Source organism: Melospiza georgiana, chromosome 1 (assembly GCF_028018845.1).
Source record: "Melospiza georgiana isolate bMelGeo1 chromosome 1, bMelGeo1.pri, whole genome shotgun sequence".
NCBI lineage: Eukaryota > Metazoa > Chordata > Aves > Passeriformes > Passerellidae > Melospiza > Melospiza georgiana.
The window spans coordinates 95,909,599-95,926,602 of NC_080430.1; the positions used below are offsets into that span (position 1 = coordinate 95,909,599).

The 17,004-nt window shown below is 45.8% G+C and overlaps 1 protein-coding gene across 1 annotated transcript in view; it reads left to right on the plus strand.

The window, feature by feature from the left end:
* Positions 1–906: 906 nt before the first annotated feature.
* Positions 907–17,004, plus strand: part of ZNF516 (zinc finger protein 516) — a 102,235-nt gene continuing 86,137 nt past the window's right edge. Inside the window, exon 1 of the mRNA XM_058040491.1 lies at positions 907–933. The gene's annotated coding sequence lies outside the window, so the exon portion shown is untranslated. The remainder of the gene's footprint in view (positions 934–17,004) is intronic.

Here is a 17,004-nt window from a genome sequence, read left to right on the forward strand (position 1 = left end):
AAAAAAAAAAAAGAAAAAAAAAAGGCTCCATCCTCCACACCCTTGATGTCTAGTACCGAGCGTTAAATTAGGCTTCCCAGCCATAGACTAAACACACTCCCCTCGCCTGTGGCACACACAGATTTGGCGTGATTAAACAGGGCTTCGCAAACAGGCAGGAAAACAAGAATTGAACTTTTCAGCCATACGAAGGGGGGGGGGGGGACCAGGGGAGCTTTTTGGTTGCTTATTTTTTTTTTTTTTCTTTCTAAAGCCATATGGCAGATTGATTTGTTCGGAGGTCTTTCAACTTCCCCAGCGTGGCTGTTGAACAGTATTCCTCTTTGATCTTGATTGAGGACTTTAATGTTGTTGTTTCTGCGCATTTCAATAGATCCATAAATATTTTACCAGTGGAATTCGCCCAAAAAAAAAAAAAAAAAAAAGAAAAAAAAAAAATAAAGTTTCTCATAGAAATGCATCTAGGGCAACTCCAGCCCGCACCTTTCGCAGCGGAGGAGATACGTGGGAACCGGGCCGGCGGTGGGCAGAAGCGCCACTCCGCGCCCGCACAGCGCGGCGCCCGCCTTCCTCCCCCCGCTCTCCCGCAGCGCCCGGGAGTGGGTGGCGGCGGCACCCGCGCCCCAACTTTGCCCCGCGCAGACAGACAATGGTGCCCGCCGTGTGCGTGCGGGCTCGGCACCGGCCACACCAGCGCGGCCGCCGGGGGACGCGCGGCGGCGGCGGCGGGGCGGGCGGGGCGCGGGCGCGGCGGGGGCGGTGCGCGGGCGCGGGGCGCGGCGGGGGCCGGCGGGGCCGCCCCCGCCCGCGCCAGTGGAGCCGCTCGGCGGATCATGTGCAGCGCGGCGCCGCTCGCATGCGGCGCGTGGTTTCACCTTCAGAGCGGCTCGGCGCGCCCTTCCCCGAACGCTGCCGCCGCCGGCCGCGCAGGAGGTGAGGGGCGGCGGGGCGGGGGAATGGCCCGGGGGGCGGGGGGTCCTCGGGCTGTGCCCCTGGGGGGGAAAAAACCCCTCAACTTCGCGCCTCGCCCCGGGCACGGGGACTGTCCCCCCCGGTCATCGGAGCAGCTCCAAAATGGTAACTTTGCGCTGTTCCGCGAGGAGGTCGGGTTTGCTGCAGTGGTGGTGCCGGGGGGTGGGGGAGCCCTGCGGGCTCCGGCAGCCTTTTGGCTTTGTACGCTCCGTCAGGGGCGGTGAGGGGAGGCGGATTGCGATATTAATCCATTAAGAGACAAAGAACAAATTGCCGCACTTTAAAGTAAAAAGCTTCGGCTGAAGAAGGTGGGTGATGGGTCGTCGAGCCCCGAGTAGCCACTTCCATTATTAACAGTGGGTTGTTTCCCCCTCTTTCTCCCCCCAGCCCCGCTGATATTGATCCAGCGTGTGCGTGAAATGCCCGATGTGGGGCTGTGCCCGTGAGTGTCCCCCCCTTGTTTGCGAGTCGCTCTCGGTTCCGTGGCGAGTCGGTCGCTGCGTGATCCCCGTTAGAGAAGTACACAGTTTATCAAAGGAAGTTGGGGGTGGGCGGGCGGAGAAAACAATTATTCACATATAGACAGCGAGGAGGACTCGGAGGACAATGTCTCCGTAGCGATTATTTCCAGAAGAGGAAAAATAGCCCGTTTGATGCGGGTGGGGTGGGGGAGGGCGGCAGGGAGTTTAATGTACATGTTAAAAAAAAAAGGAGGGGGGTCGAGAGGAGGGAAGGAAGGGGAGAGAGATAGGGAGAGAGAGAAAAGAAGAATAGAAATAATGCAGTTCCAGACATTTTGTGCTATAAAAGCTTTCCTCCTCCTCGTCCCTCCCTCCCTCCCCCCATTACTATCTTCGGTGATCATTAGCATAGCGCCGAGTCGCGATCCTAATGCGAATTAAGCACTTGGGCAAGTTGAGGAAAGTTTGGATGGGTAAACTTTGCTATGAGGGAAGAAGGTGGGGTGCTAAAACTGGCAGTACGTGTGGGGAGGCGTGTGGAGCATGACAGCCGGCCGTTGTTTTTCCCCTCAAACCAGCTAACCTCTGCAATTAGCTGCTGGAGACAAACCCTGTGTTTTAAGCCGAAAAGTGTCGGTTTGGAGTCAGCACCATTTATTAGGAGCGTTAATAAGCTCCCATCAGCAGACAGGGATCTTCTGGGGAATGCGCATTGTGTGTGCCCACAGCTTATCCATTACCCCTATAGATACGGAGGCGCTCGGGCACTGGACGTGCAAATATAATTTTGCTCGGACTATTTTCGAAACATTAATTCTCTTCTTTATTTAATCCAGATGCAGGGTTCCCCTCCCCCCAACCCCCCCCCCGCATTTGCTGCCTTATTGTTGGGTGTACATTTTCTGAAAAGGCGACTGGTGTAACCTGTGGAATTTGAAATGCAAATAAAAGCCTGTGGGAGTTGAGGCAGAACAAATCAGCATTTATAAAGTGAAAAAGATTTAATGTCTTTGAAACCACTGCGAGATTTTTTTTTTTTAATAAGAACTGAATCGTGACGTCAAGTCGTTTGGGTAAGATTTTAAATTTTTTTTAAATGTCTGAAACGCGGGTATGCGAAGTGCTTACAGGAAAAACAGATTACAAGATTAACATCTGTTAACATGATCGTTTATCTCCAGCCAAAAATAGGTCAGTCCTTTCTTAAGGAAACACGATTGCTGGGCGCATGATTAAATAATGAAATTAGGCTGATGAGTTCATAAATTAGACGCTGTGCCGACGTTCGTTAGGATCCGACCTGTGACAAAAATATGTAATTCGCGGTCCGCCGGAGAGCGGTGCGGGGTCAAAGTCCCTTTTTGGGGAGAGGCGCAACTCTCTCGCCGCCTCCTCCTCTTCCTCCTCCCCTCGCTCCCCATCGCCGGGCGCTCCCCGCTCGCACCCAGCGTCTCCCCCGGCTGAGGAGCCGAACTCTCCCGGCGAGCAGAGAAGTTTCCTCGGCGGGGAGGGACGCGGGGGTGCCGCGGTAAGGGGGGGTTGGGGAACGGGGCCGGACGGACGCCGAGCCGAGCCCCCGCCCGCCGACGGCCCCGCCTCGCCGGGGCGGCCCTATCGCTCGGGCCCGCCCCCCGCCACCGCCCGGCCCGGCCCGGCCCGGCCCAGCCCCGCTCCGCTCGGCCCCGGGGTGTCGGGGCGCGGCGAGGTGGGACGGGGAGCCGCCGTGCCGCCGCCCTCCCGCGGCCTTCCCGCTGCCCTGCCCTGCCCTCAGCGCACCCCGGGCCCGGCCTCGTTCCTGCCGTCCCCGCGCCGTTCCCCCCGCAGCGCTGGGATCCGGCTTCTTTTTGGAAGTGGGTGCAAAAGTGCCCTTATGAAAAAGCTCGTCGGGCCCGGCGGGGCCATCGATATTTGAATTTTTTTGTGGCGTTCATTTTAATATTTGTATTATTCTGAGGCGGATTCACCGGTTTCTGGAGAGTGTCTCCCCAAAAGTGGTGGCTGGGCGGGCGCCGTGCTCAGGGCCGGCTCCTGGGCGGCCGGGGCGAGGTCCCAGAAGCCCGGCCGGCAAAGGGCCGCTGCGCTTTGGCCCCATGCCACGGACTTTATTTCATGCTTGCTGCACTAAATGAGTTAACAGCCAAAGGGTTTTTCATTAACTCGACTTGGCAACCGTGTATTTCGTCGGCTTCTCCCACCACCAACATCCCCCCTCCCCCCCCCCCCCCCAAAAAAAGAAAAGAAAGCGAAATTTTAAGCAAAATCTGAGTGACATAACATGGGTTGGTTTTGATTTGGGAGGGGGAGTCTTTTTCAAAAGCTTCTGTCAGATTTCCCTTGTACCCCCATGCCTGGGCATGGTGTGTGTGTGTGGGATGATAGCTGAGAGTTTTATTTTGTGAGATGTAATGTGTGTCTTGATTTTGACCATTGCTTTCCAGCGGTGTTTTAAGGCTCTGTGTATGCCAGACCAAGTAGGAGGATGCTGACCCTGTGGCAGCTGCCCCCCCTGAGCCCTGTGAGGGATGTGTGGATGGGGCTGGGGGGAGTGTGTAGGTGTGCAGCCTGGGGTGTACAGGTGTGTAGTGTATATGTTGGGATGTACAGGTGTTTAGGTGTGCATCCTGGGGTGTACAGGTGTGTAGGTGTGCATGCTGGGGTGTACAGGTGTGTAGTGTATGTGCTGGGGTGTAAAGGTGTGTAGGTGTGCATCCTGGGGGGTACAGGTGTGTAGTGTATATGCTGGGATGTACAGGTGTGTAGTGTGCATGCTGAGGTGTACAGGTGTGTAGGTGTGCATGCTGGGGTGTACAGGTATGTAGTGTATGTGCTGGGGTGTGAAGGTGTGTAGGTGTGCATCCTGGGGTGTACAGGTGTGTAGGTGTGCATCCTGGGGTGTACAGGTGTGTAGTGTATGTGCTGGGGTGTACAGGTGTGTAGGTGTGCTTGCTGGGGTGTACATGCTGGGGTATACAGGTGTGTAGTGTGCATGCTGAGGTGTACATGTGCATGCTGGGTTGTACAGGTGTACAAGTGTGTAGGTGTACATGCTGGGGTGTACAGGTGTATAGTGTGCATGCTGGGGTGTACAGGCGTGTGGGTTTCCATGCTGGGGTGTACAGGTGTGTAGTGTACATGCTGGGCTGTACAGGTGTACAGGTGTGTCAGTGTGCATGCTGGGGTGTACAGGTGTGTCAGTGTGCATGCTGGGCTGTACAGGTGTACAGGTGTGTCAGTGTGCATGCTGGGGTGTGCAGGTGTACATGCTGGGGTGTGCAGGTGTGTCAGTGTGCACGCTGGGCAGCTGGGTGCTGCGTGCCAGGCAGGTGCGTGCCAGGCCGGGAAGGTGTTGCAGCAGGTGCACTGGAGTGTGCGCACAAGGGCAGGGCAGGGATGCGGTATGTTGCGTTGCTGCATGGGAGCCAGATGTGTGTGCCTGTAGGTGCTGCTGGGGATGTGTGTGCACGGCAGAATGAGGCTGGCGTGGCTGCGGGGCGGGGGAATGCTTCACTGACGCAGGTGCCTGTGTGTGCTCTTGTCCCCGTGTTTGTGGCAGTGTCCTGTGGGCAGGTGTGGGAAGGAGTGCAGGCTGGGCTTCTCCAGTGAGGTCCCCATGTGCTTCTCCCCGGGTGGCTGCTGCCAGTGGGCTAAAAATAACAGCGTTGTGAGAGGTGTTGGCTGTTTTAGGGGGGAGCAGTGCCAGGGAGGGGCGTTGCTAATGAGAGCAAAAGTTTCATCTCGGTTGGGGAAGTATGTTGGTAGTTTTGCTCCAGTAGTTTAGGCTGTGGCAGCTGGCCGGAGGAGTTGTCTGTCAGTGAATGTTGCTTCTCTGCCAAAGTGTCTTTCACTTCTGTCACAGCAAATGCACCATCATCAGCTTGGTCATCTGCTACTCTGTGCACCTCAGCCTTGTCCCACCAGGGTGGGCACAGTGGTGTTTTGAGCTTTCCTCTGTTGAAACTGGAAGCTGAAGTTGCATAGGAGCACCTGTGGTGTAATTAGTATCAAGGTGCAGATATTCCAGGAGACGTCTTCAGTTTCACAAGAGCAGCTGCCATAGCCATCTTGAGTGAACTCTGTATAATAAAGTCATTTCCGTGGGGCTCTGTGTTACTGGCACAAGCACACCTTTACTAGCTCCTGGTGTAAAGTGGTTTTTAGCTATCTCTAGAAATTCTTGCCTGGGGTTTGTTTTCAAGCCTTTAGTTCCTATGAAGCTGAGTGGTGTTGAAGTGACATCTAGTTAGTGATAAGTACTGTGCAGTCTGTGTGAACAAAAGGGCATTATAGCCGTCCCTCTGAACTGTTAGATTAATATGCAAAGATAATGCTTACAGAAAAGAGAGAAAAAACAAAGCATCAGTGAAAATAACATTGTCCTAAGGAATGATCTAAAATATGTTTAAAGAGAGGAATGGTCTTTGTTAGCACAGCACCTGTCTAAGCTTAGCACGACCTTCTAAACTCCTGTACCAGACAAACTATGTATTAGTCCCTCCATGAATGGCAGCTACTATTTCTCTGTGCCTCACAGAAGAGAGTTTACATCACTAGGGTGAAATTTACCTACTGTTACTTGCAAGTGTCCTCAATAACTCTATCTGCCTAGAATGGAGCAACATTTTGTAGATTAAAGTTTTCCTGCGGCAGTGACTAATGTATTTACTTTAAAAAATAGGTTCATTGTATGATTTTATAATTGGTCATAGTATCATGCTGTCACCGAGATTTAATAATAGCAATTATCAGTACAGAAACGTTCATTGAAGGAGTTGGAAACGATTGGGCCATTGTTCTGGAACTCTGCCTGTTGAATTGATCGTCATTTTAGCAAAGGAGCATGTTTATGTCTTAACATCTTACAGAGCACCTTCAGAAGCTGGGCTGTTGGCTTCAGTTGACTGAAAAATGCATAACTTTTAAAATGCACCCTGCTGTGGGTGCTTACACCAGAGGGGGCTGCCTGGAAGAGTATCCTCATAGAAATGGAGTACTCACCAACTTTTGAGATCTTTGGACAGTCTGTTTATTTGGATTTTTTTGCTAGGGTCTTTGTGAGCAGGTGACTTCAACAGTTACCTTTAGTTACCTCTAACTATTGTCTTATATATATATGTATAGTTATAATTACCAATAAATATTACCTGTCTATAGCTGTCTATATTTGTAGTTATCTATAGTTACCTATCTGTATTTCTCTGTGATTGAGATCTGATGAGTTTTGTTCTGAGGTCCCATCTAATGAAAGGTACCTATATTTAGTAAGATCCAAACTCTGTCAGCTTTGAAAGGCCTAACTTCTGTGAAGACTTCAATTTGTGCCAAGAACTTCCAGGACTTCTTTGGGATTACAGGCAGTATGCAGAATGATCCAGTGCAAAAGCTGTATATGTGTGCTTAAACTGGAAATCTGGGTTTGGTTATACTGTTTCATAAAGTCATCAGAATAGAAAGCTGAAATGCAAAGTGATTGCATTTTTCAGGAAGCAACTTGTCCAAGCTTGCAAATTTCACAAGAAAAGTGCCTGTTTGAGTTTTTGAGACACAAGTATGAATTTGTAGATACATACCTTTTGAGGCTGAATGGGCATTGGAGAAATGGACGTACTGCTGTTTTTCACAACCATGTGGTGTTCTTTAGTTGGATAAGAGCATGTCCAACCATCCTAAAAATTGACTTGTTGCTTGTGAATCCACTGCTGACCCATAATAAGCACCCTTTCCACTACCATTGACTACTGGGATTTGCATGAGGGTGATTCTGGGTTGAATTACAGTTTCTTTATGCATATCTGAAATCCTTAATTATATTGGCAGTTAATCAACTCAAACTTGTTATGGTCATTTTTTTTCCTCTAGCCATAAGCTTAATCCAGATACCTAATCAAAGCCTGGCCAAAAAAAAAAAAACCCCAGGAAAAAAAAAGTCACATTTATTTGATTAGATATCTGCAATATAAATATTTGAAACTTGGTGCAATGTTGCTTTTTCAAAGCAGACATCTTACATGCTGCAAATATTTATACACTTCAGTGCTAGGATAAAGCTGTTCTGACTCAGACACTGAAGGCAAAATTCTGTTTTTCAGTTACCCACTGTAACTGCACAGAAACTGTAGAGTACTTGGGAGTTAGAATGACTTAACAGATAGCAATATTTCCTGGTTGTCACTTCTGTTATTAATATTAAAATTAAGTGGAACTTCCTTGTCTTTTCCAGCAGGAACAATTCTAGTAAATGTTATGTTGGCGAGCCCGCGTTAAAACTTGCGAGTGGATTATGGTCCAGGTAGTTAACGCTGCCACTTAGGCTTTCATTAGGATGATGACTTCATTACAAATGTTTACTTTCATTACCTAACTGTTAGTCAGCAAATGTTTAGTCTCTTGATCTGCTGAACCTGCTTTGCCATTTGAAGCTAGCGAGCTCTCTTTTTTTTGGTGTGATGGCTGGTTGTTCATTTTTTGATGTTGTTTACATCTTGGTTATCTGCAGAGGCCCATCACTGTTGTTGCACACTTGGTGTTAGCAGTTTCTCCTTGCGTTCCTGAAACTGCAGCAGCGCTGGTGCAAAGGAACGTGGGGCATTAAGCGTGTGTTCCGAGATTAAATTCGTGTGCGGATGGACAGAACTTGCATCTCTCAAGTTGCTACCAAACTGTTTATTGCCTTATAAGTTGTAGCAGGTCTCACAGCAGTGGCACATATCTGCTCTAAGATAAGTTGTTTATTTACCACCCCCAAGTTGTGAGCTAACACTGCACATGGGTGTCCATGGCAGGGATGCTGGGACAGGGGCTGCTGAAGACTGGTCTCTAAACTGTTTCGAGTCATGTAAGAACAGAGGCTCTTTTCTGTGGATTCAAGACTGCTTACCTTCTGAGGACTATTTAAAATTCATTTTTGCTAATCTTTCATTTAAGTGATTGCTTGTGGAAAAGAATTAAATTTTTATCAGCAGGATATTGTGTTGCTTAACGCTTGTTCAACAAAATCCACATTTCATTATGGGCTGTTGCAGAAGCTGTAGGCCTGGCATTACTATTGTACTGTTGTGGTAAACCCAAGGTAACTTTAGTAGGGTGGCTCTGAATTTACAGCACTGGATGTGGGGATGAATTTAGCACACAGCACTTAGCACCTAATTAAAGCTTATAGTATTACATCCGTAATCAGGGCACTCTTAGAATCTCTACGAAATTACTTTTTCCTTTGTCTGTTCTTCTCCCTTTTCTTTCTTGCCACCTCACTGTGTGGTGTTGGGAGCTTGCTTCTCCATGTTGGGCTGTCGTATTTATGTCCCAAAGGAAATGCTTTCCAGCAGTGTACTTCAAATTGCAAAGTAGAAGAATTTTGTGGCTCCCTAAATCTATAAGGCCTGTTTCTAAAATGATCTAGCTTTTAATCTTCTTTTCAAAGTAAAATAAAAACTACAAAGCTATGTAATTACAATTTGTAGCTATTTTTGGACTCCTGGCATGTTTCATTTATAGTATAGTGATAAAAACAAATAGCACAGTGCCTAGACAGACAATTTTCAAACCAACAGCATCCACTTCAGCTACCCTGTATGTATTTCATACGTGTTTCCTTTGGTTCTTTTTTTTTTTTTTTTTTTTTCTTTTTTGTTCTTTTTTTTTTTTGTTGTTCTTTTTTTGGTTGGGAGTGTACTGAAACTGTATGTCTCAGTCCATGCTGGGGGGTGCAGGGAAAACGAGAGCTCTGTCTGTCGGGCAGGTCCTGTTGTGAGTGCTTGCTGAAAAGCGGATCGTGTGTCAGTGAGTTTCAATGTACTGCACGCACACCCGCACACACACACACACGCATGCACGCCTTGCTTTTCTGGCAGGTATAATAAAGGAAGAACGGTGAGTTGGCTCGTCACTATTTTTACACTGCATAGAAATGCTTGTGTTGGCTTATTATGGGGATAAAGCTGACTGAATAGTAATTTTTCCTTGTCTTTTTTAAGAAGATGGTGAACAGGGAAGTGGTGTTAGTTTTCACTAAAGAAAGAGGGAGAGAAGCTGGTAGAAATTGAGGTATTTCGGGCACAATTGTAGCCTAATTTTAAAATGGTCACGTTTACTTATTTAAAAATAGATTTGGGAATGAAATTAGCCATGTTCTTTGTTTTTAAAAGGGTAACGTGTGTGCACTCACCATATGGTAGCATTTAACCCATATTGTATTAGCTGACAACAAGTCACATTTATTCTCTGATTTATTTCAGTGTTTCAGAATGTTCTTTTTCTGAAATCTAGTACAATAAAAGATGTATTTAGGGTTGTGCAATGTAATTGTCTGTAGCTGTTTTGCCTCATTGCTGAAATGATACCAGGTTCATGAGTAAGCAATATTTTCCCCTTCTGAAATAATTTCCTTAAGAAATAGTCATTCTCTGAATGTTGAAATGGTTTGCGGGAAGAGTTATGAACAATAGCCAGTGACACGGTGTGTTGTGAAGGATTGCGGGGCGAGGTGTTACAGTCTCTGCTGGCTGAAACTAGAGCTCCTCTTTTGATGGTTGAGTATGTGCTTGCAAAGTCTCTCTCTCCCCCCCTTTGTCCACCAGTCTTTACACAGGGGCTGCTTAGTTGTCTGTTTTAATGGATGCATTCTGGCTTCCTTTGTGGCAGACTGTGAGGCACCTGCATTGGTGAGCTGGTAGCAGCATTGGCAACCACAAGTATGATAAAACTATGAATCAGGCAGCTTAAGGACTGACTTAAACTATGCAGTTAGGGAAATAAGATAGCTTATTTTCCCTTTGGATTTGGATTTCCCTGGGAGTTGTATTTTTAGGCTTTCTTTCCCCTGTGCCATCCTGTCTATGCACATCTTGGGAGTTTCAGGAGCTGAGGCTCTCCTGCGAAGTCCTGAAGTGTGCAGTAAATAGGGGTTAGCCCCATACGGTGCGTTGCGTGAGAACTTTCAAAAGTCGGTGGCACTCCTCACTGAGGTACCAGTTGCTCACCATCTGTCTCTTAAAGTAATTTCTTTTAACCTTGGGACTCAAAAATATTTCAACAAGGTTATTCATGTGTTTGTGTGAAGAGTATGTAAGTGTACCGAAAAACTGCTAAGCTTCTAATTTCAGCGTGGTGTTTGAATACTAATTATACCAATTAGGAATGGCTGACGTTGTAATTTATAGAAGTTGAAAGGGGCATTAAACACCACCCTTCCAACACTAAATACAGCTTTTCCTCCTGTTTGTAGCTGCTTATGTGAAACCAAGGGTCTATCTTCCAGATTGTTGTGCTAGCACATTGATACATCCTTGGATAAAATACCAAGTTTGTGTATTTTCACATCAGTCCCTTTGCAACATCCTGTGTATAACTGTACCTTTAGCTGATTAACACAATGCTTTCTTGGTACTGTTTTTGATGGCTCTGTGAATCCTTATTTTAGGACCTTTTTTAAAGGAGTGTTTTCATCACTAAAGAGAAAAGCTGTATGAAATCTATAAATACTTACTTTAATTAGATTTGCTCTGTTTATCTCTTTTTTTTTCTTTCCCTCCAGATAAATTTTACCTCAGTAATGAATGCTGTGATCTTCAATGCATAATTTATATTGACATTAATAATGATAGTTGGGGAATATTTTAATGCCAGTTTGAGAAAACATGACAATTTATGTTGGTAACCTTGGTCCCATTAAATTAGAACAGATTTTAGTAGAGAGCTGTGACTATCAGTGGTGTGATGAAATAACCCACTTCTTTTCGTTGTGGCAAGCATATTGGAGAGTTCATCTTATCACGAGCAGTACATACCAGGTGTCAAGTGACATGCCAGACACACAGCTTTGCTTCTGAATGACTCTTTCCAATTAGAAAGTAATGGCTTCAACGGGATCAACCAAGTAATCGGAGTCTGTCAGTTCTCCCGTGCCAGGAGGTGTATATTTGCAAATGTTATTTATTTATTTATCTGCTTTTTAATGAGTTGCAAAATTGTTGGTAACCTTGAGTAAATTTGGGGGGTGGTGGAAATACTATGTGGAAATTGTGGGATTAATGGTTTAGCAGTTGGGATTAAAAATAGTCTCAGCAAATTACCCTGTTGATACTGAAGCCAGAATCTGTTAATGGGGTTACAAGCAGATTGGTTTATCGGTCATTTATTTTCTAGGTTGATTAGGGATTATAGGTTGCCATCACAAAAGTAAGCAGTGCAAATGCGAGGATTGCTAATATTTTGCTTCAAAGTTTCATGCACTTAGAAAGAGGGTGTCTGGAGCTCGGAAGTGGTTTCTAGATTGTGGGCAGCCCTTCCCCTCAGATTTTTATATCCTGAAGTAGATGTAAAAGGAGCCTGGGTATTGTATGGTTTTGATTGTTAAAAGTTTGCAAAATGGTACAAAACAGTAATCTGCAGGCCACTGAGAAAATTTTAAATGCCTGCTGCTGAATTGCTTACTGTTGTGTTCCCTGTTTCAGGGCAGAACCCAGGGCTTTCTTACAACAATGTTTATGATGTGCAGTCTGTGCAATAGACTGATGACTTCTGTGTGTCCTGTTCTAACCTGCAGACAAACTGTGTGTACCTCTGCATAACAAAATCCTTTAACTGCCACCTGTTTATTGCAGATCACACATACACCTCTCAGCTAGGGATAGAGGTGCAAACCAGGGCATCCCCTCTGAGGGATAAAAAGATGGCACCCATGATGGAACCATTTAAACATTACTCTTATCTTCCTCTGTCTAGTTCAGGAGATGCTGTGACTTTAGCGCTCTTTGCTACCTTGTCCTGATGTACAGCTTGAGATAACATAGTGACATTTATTTGGCTTTTCAATACTTGCTAAGTCAAATGCAATGAAATAGCAGGTAAACATTTCCGCAAATTTTAGCTAGATGTGGAGCACTGCACAAGATTGGTGGAGAGATCGTAATTGTTTTTGTGTCCTTGGCTCTGACAGAAGATAAGGGAGAGAACAAGAAGTTCAAGAAGAGAAATGCTGACTTGGTTAGAGGAGTGGAAGATACAAGCTTAAAAAGAATCCTCTGGGGACTGGCTGATCTGGCAGGCTGGCAAAAGGGAAGGAAATGGGAACCTTGAGATGTAAAAGATCAAGTAATTCCTTACCCTTATAAAAACTAGATTTTCTTCTGTCCTTCCATAAGGCTTGTCCAAGCTTCCTGCAGGTTCTAAGACTCATATCCAAGGATCAAGACTTGTATCACCAGACTGGAGAGAAAGACAGATAGTTACCTGCTTAATGTGGCTCTCCTGTGACTTTTGTGCTCCTGGAGGATGGGAGAGAGAGCATAATAGACTTGATGAAGGATCAGCAGCCCAGAGCAGTGACAAGATCAAGAAATTTGTCTGAAGTTTGGCTTAAGTATTTTCTCCTGCAGTTCAGTTTGCACATCGGTGCAGGTTACTCTGGAGTGTGTAGGGAGCCTAAAGCTGTCCTGCTGGCTCAGTGGGATTGGGAATGCTGCCCTCTGAGTTGGTCCTTCCTCTGAACAGGAAAAAAACCTCATCACTTGGTACAGTCTGTCATCTGTGATCCCCGTGGAAGAACACTATCTCTTAAACTAAACTCTCTTCAACATGTAAGAAAAAGGACAAGATGATGAGAGTTGAGAGTCTGTCAGCTAAGAAGATGCTAGACATGAGACAGATTTTTGTTTTCTTATACACACAGTTTTTTCTGCTTTATTCATTGTATTTTACACTTTGAAGAAGATAACAGTCTTTGAAGGGCAAAAGTCTCAGTTTCTCATTCTAATATGCAAAATGAAGTTTTGAATTTGAATCTTAATTTTAAAAGAAAATATATATGTAGGTATAGCAGTATGTAATGTAGGAAAATAATTTTGCAGATGAATAATAAAAATGCTTACCACACAGTCCTCCCTGTTTTCCTCCCATGCTGTTAGGGTCTAATGGATTTTGCCTATCATAACTCAGTTCATGTGGAATCTTACAGCAGCTCTGTGAAGTTTATTGAAGACCAGGTAACCAGAATTACTCCTTGTGTAATTCCACCCACAAGTGAGGTAATTACACCTTGTGTTGGGCATCAGCGGAGCTATGCCAGTGTGAGCTGGTTCACTTTAAAGATCTCTCAGCCGTTTCACGTCTGGCATCAGTGCCCGTCTCTTTGCTCAGAAGTGATGAAGAGCTGGCGCAAGCAGCAGGCACAGCAAAAGCTGTAGGAGAAGAAAATAGGGTGTGTTGAGCTGAACACAGCCTTAAAGGTAAAAAGACTGTAACAAGATCATACAGAAAAAAGGAGGAGGAAATGGGTGTTTGGAGGAGCTGTGGGTGTCCAGGAAGACTGTTGAATGTGGAGAACTACTTTCCCCTGTACCTGGGAATGCTGAGTTTCTGTAGGTGGGTGTCTGTCTTTCATCAGAAATCACCACGGCAGGAATCTGTAGTTATCTGCGTTAAGGTAGTTAAAGAATCATTGCCCTTTGGTGATGCTTTTCTTCGTGAGTGCTGAGTTTGCGGTGGTGGCCGGAGCTCCCCTGGTCATCATGTCCCTGTACAGTGTTGCTGGATGTTGCTGTCTGGGATGTGTTAATGGGGTCTGACTGAGATTTGCATTATTTCCTGTGGCACTGGTCTGCTGGGTGGTCTCTGCCGTCCTGCAGCAGCACCAGAATGAGATGGAGTGTGTGTAGAGCTGTGTAGGAACAGGATATGGGAGACGCCTGGTGTTCTGTCTGGTGCCTAGCTTGTGCAGTCCTGTTTCATCACAAGGAGCCCTGGGAGAAATTAGAGTGGTGATGGTTATAGAGAGATGTTAAACAGAAGAAGAGGAGGTTGGCTGAGCACATGTGTTTGCATGTGTGTGAGGTAACTGAATTTTTCTTCTGTGTGGTTTCTAGAAGGGACTTAAGACTTGGTTCTACTGCACAAATCACCCATTATTGTAGGCTCCTTTCCTGTCTCTTGTCCCGCAGGTGTACTTTGCTCTGCAGTCCCTTTTTCCTGGCTGTTGGGCACTTCTGAACTTGAGCTGGTGTCAGCATTCAGAACTTGAAGGTGGCAGAGACTTGGGATGAGTGGGTGGATGTGGCATGCTGAGCATGAGAGTTTTTGGAGGAGGAATATGAAGTGGAGCAGGTTTGTGTTCAGAATGAAAACAGGAGTGATCCAGGTGTTGCAAGGGACCCATGAGAAGGATTGAGCTATGCTGAGAAACCAGGCTGTTGGCACAGAAAGGTTGGGAGGGTGTCTGGCACAATGCAAACAGCCACCTAATATTGATTAATTTTTAGCACTGGTAGCAAACTTCCTGAAAAAAGAAATTGCTATTAATGAATAGAATTTGTTCAGAATAGCTGAGTTTGTAAAAGATGCATGTCAGTAAAAATAGCCATGAAAAATAAAAGCACTTGGGAAGTCTGTTGTTCATCCTCTGTCTTTTCTGTGAATACTCTCATGAGTCTGTCCTGAAAGCACATTTTCTAGACGTGACTTTTACTGCTACAGCCTTAACTCTGATGACTTTTGCAAAGAATGTGCTGGGTATAATGTTTCTGCTCTCTTAAAAAGAAGTAGTAGCTTTATGTTTTTAGCATTATAAAGGAGATAAAATGAGGACTTGCAGCAGTTCACTTTTGCAGCCTTCTGTAGCTCTGATCAGTTCCTTATGGTAACAATCATCCTCTGCATCAAACCACAACATGATGGTCAGGTAAAGGTGCGTGGGAACACAGCAGGCATCTGTTTTTATCTGACACAGAGTCAGCGGTTTAGGCTTACAGAAGATTATGATTTATCAAGAGAGTATAATTATAAGCTGTTGTCATATGGTGGCACCCAGTAGCAATGATGATCTATTGCTGCTGTTCTGGGATGTGTACAAACACACAGTAAGAATAAGTTCCAGGACTTGATTGTATCTCCTCTGTGTACATGTGGTTGTATGGATCCATTAAGGGGTCATTAAAGTTCTCCAAAGCATATCTGCTGTCAAATTAAATGCTAATAAATGTCTGTTAATTACCACAGTCCTCTTCACAATAATAAGTTACTAGAATTGAATTAACTGTGCATTTTACTACTGTGGGGGGAAGCCAACGTTGGTGCTTGATCCTCATCTGGCATTTGAATGTGTATGCATAATGCAAGGCAAAAATTTGGCCACAGTCTTCCTGGTACTGAAGGCTGCCTGTGTTGTGATGGAGTAGAAATGTCCTCTGCTCTCCTCCAGACTCAGCTGGTTTCTGTGCAGAAACCGGTCCCAGGTTTGCAGGAAAGCTGCACCTTGGGGCTGTAGTTCTGTACGACACCATAGGTGCCTAGAAATGTCATAGGTGCCTAGAAATGTGGTCAATGCCAGGGTCCTTGGGTCATTCAAGAAAGTAACCTGTCAGCTGCCTGAAAAATATTAGGATGGTTCATTAGCTCTCTCTCTTTGTGTCCATTTCAGAGGGGCAGTAAAGGTCGCATAAGAGATCAGTGACCAAGGAGGAAAAGGTTTAGCGTGCCATAGAGCATGGGTATACTCATGTGAGTACAGCTCTCTTCCCTGAGAAAGAGTATTGAGTATGGAATTATCTTTCATTGCAAAGATACTTACCTTTTGCAAGCAGCAGCAGCAGCAACTTTCTGGTTTTGGTAATTGAGCCTTGTTAGTAAGAGCTGTGTGGCATAGTAAATATGCACAGATAAGAAGCTTACTTTGGTGTACCTCCTGAGCAGAGCAACTGGAAGTGAAGTGGTGCCACATCCCCTGCATGTGTAAATGGCATTGTAATTTCTTCTAGACAGTGGTCAGAAAATGATGCATATTCCATCACTTTAGGACATTCCATCAACTTGACCCCAGAGGTTAAACCTTGTTCAGTTACTGTGCGTTTTGGTAATGTTTGTCCAGTTGCTTTGGTCACATTAGTTTAAATTTACATCAGCACATGTTAGACTAGAGCCTGGTATTAGGTGTGCTGAATATGTGTTGTGGCATAGAAAGAGCAGGATGACAGGGAACTGGGCTGGCAGAAGGAGATGTGCTTATGGCATCTGTTTTGTGCCTCTTGAATGCTTTATTTCAGCCCCGTATTCCCTGAGTCATGTTAATCCTGGTATCGGTAGGTGCTGCCTACGCCCAGTTTATTTCTACCTTGAGGTCATGGCATAGGGTCATTATCTCACTTTCTGACTGTAAGCCATACTGCCTTGTAGGTTGATGATGAATTCATGGCTTTTAGGGAGTCATGTCTGCTCCTGTGCATATGTGCATACACACCCCCCCACTGCAGAATAGCAGCTTCAAAGCCCTCACTAGGTAATCTTCACTGACATCAGTGAGCACTTCTTACTCATCTGAGGAGCCTCGCTGACTTGAGAGGCACTTTCTTGTGAGTAGGAGTTTGCCAGTGTTAGCAATGGTGGCCCAGCCTGGCCCTAGAGGGTGATGGTATGATTCAGTTACCCAAAGTTTGGCATTGCCTAGGCTTGGGCATATACACACACATGCACAAAGAAAAACACCAAAAAAGGGGAAGAAAAGGATGTTGGTGTTACCTGGCCAGGATTTGAAAAAAAAAAAAAAAAAAAAAAAAAAGGAATTGTTGGTTTCAGGTGTGTTGTTGAT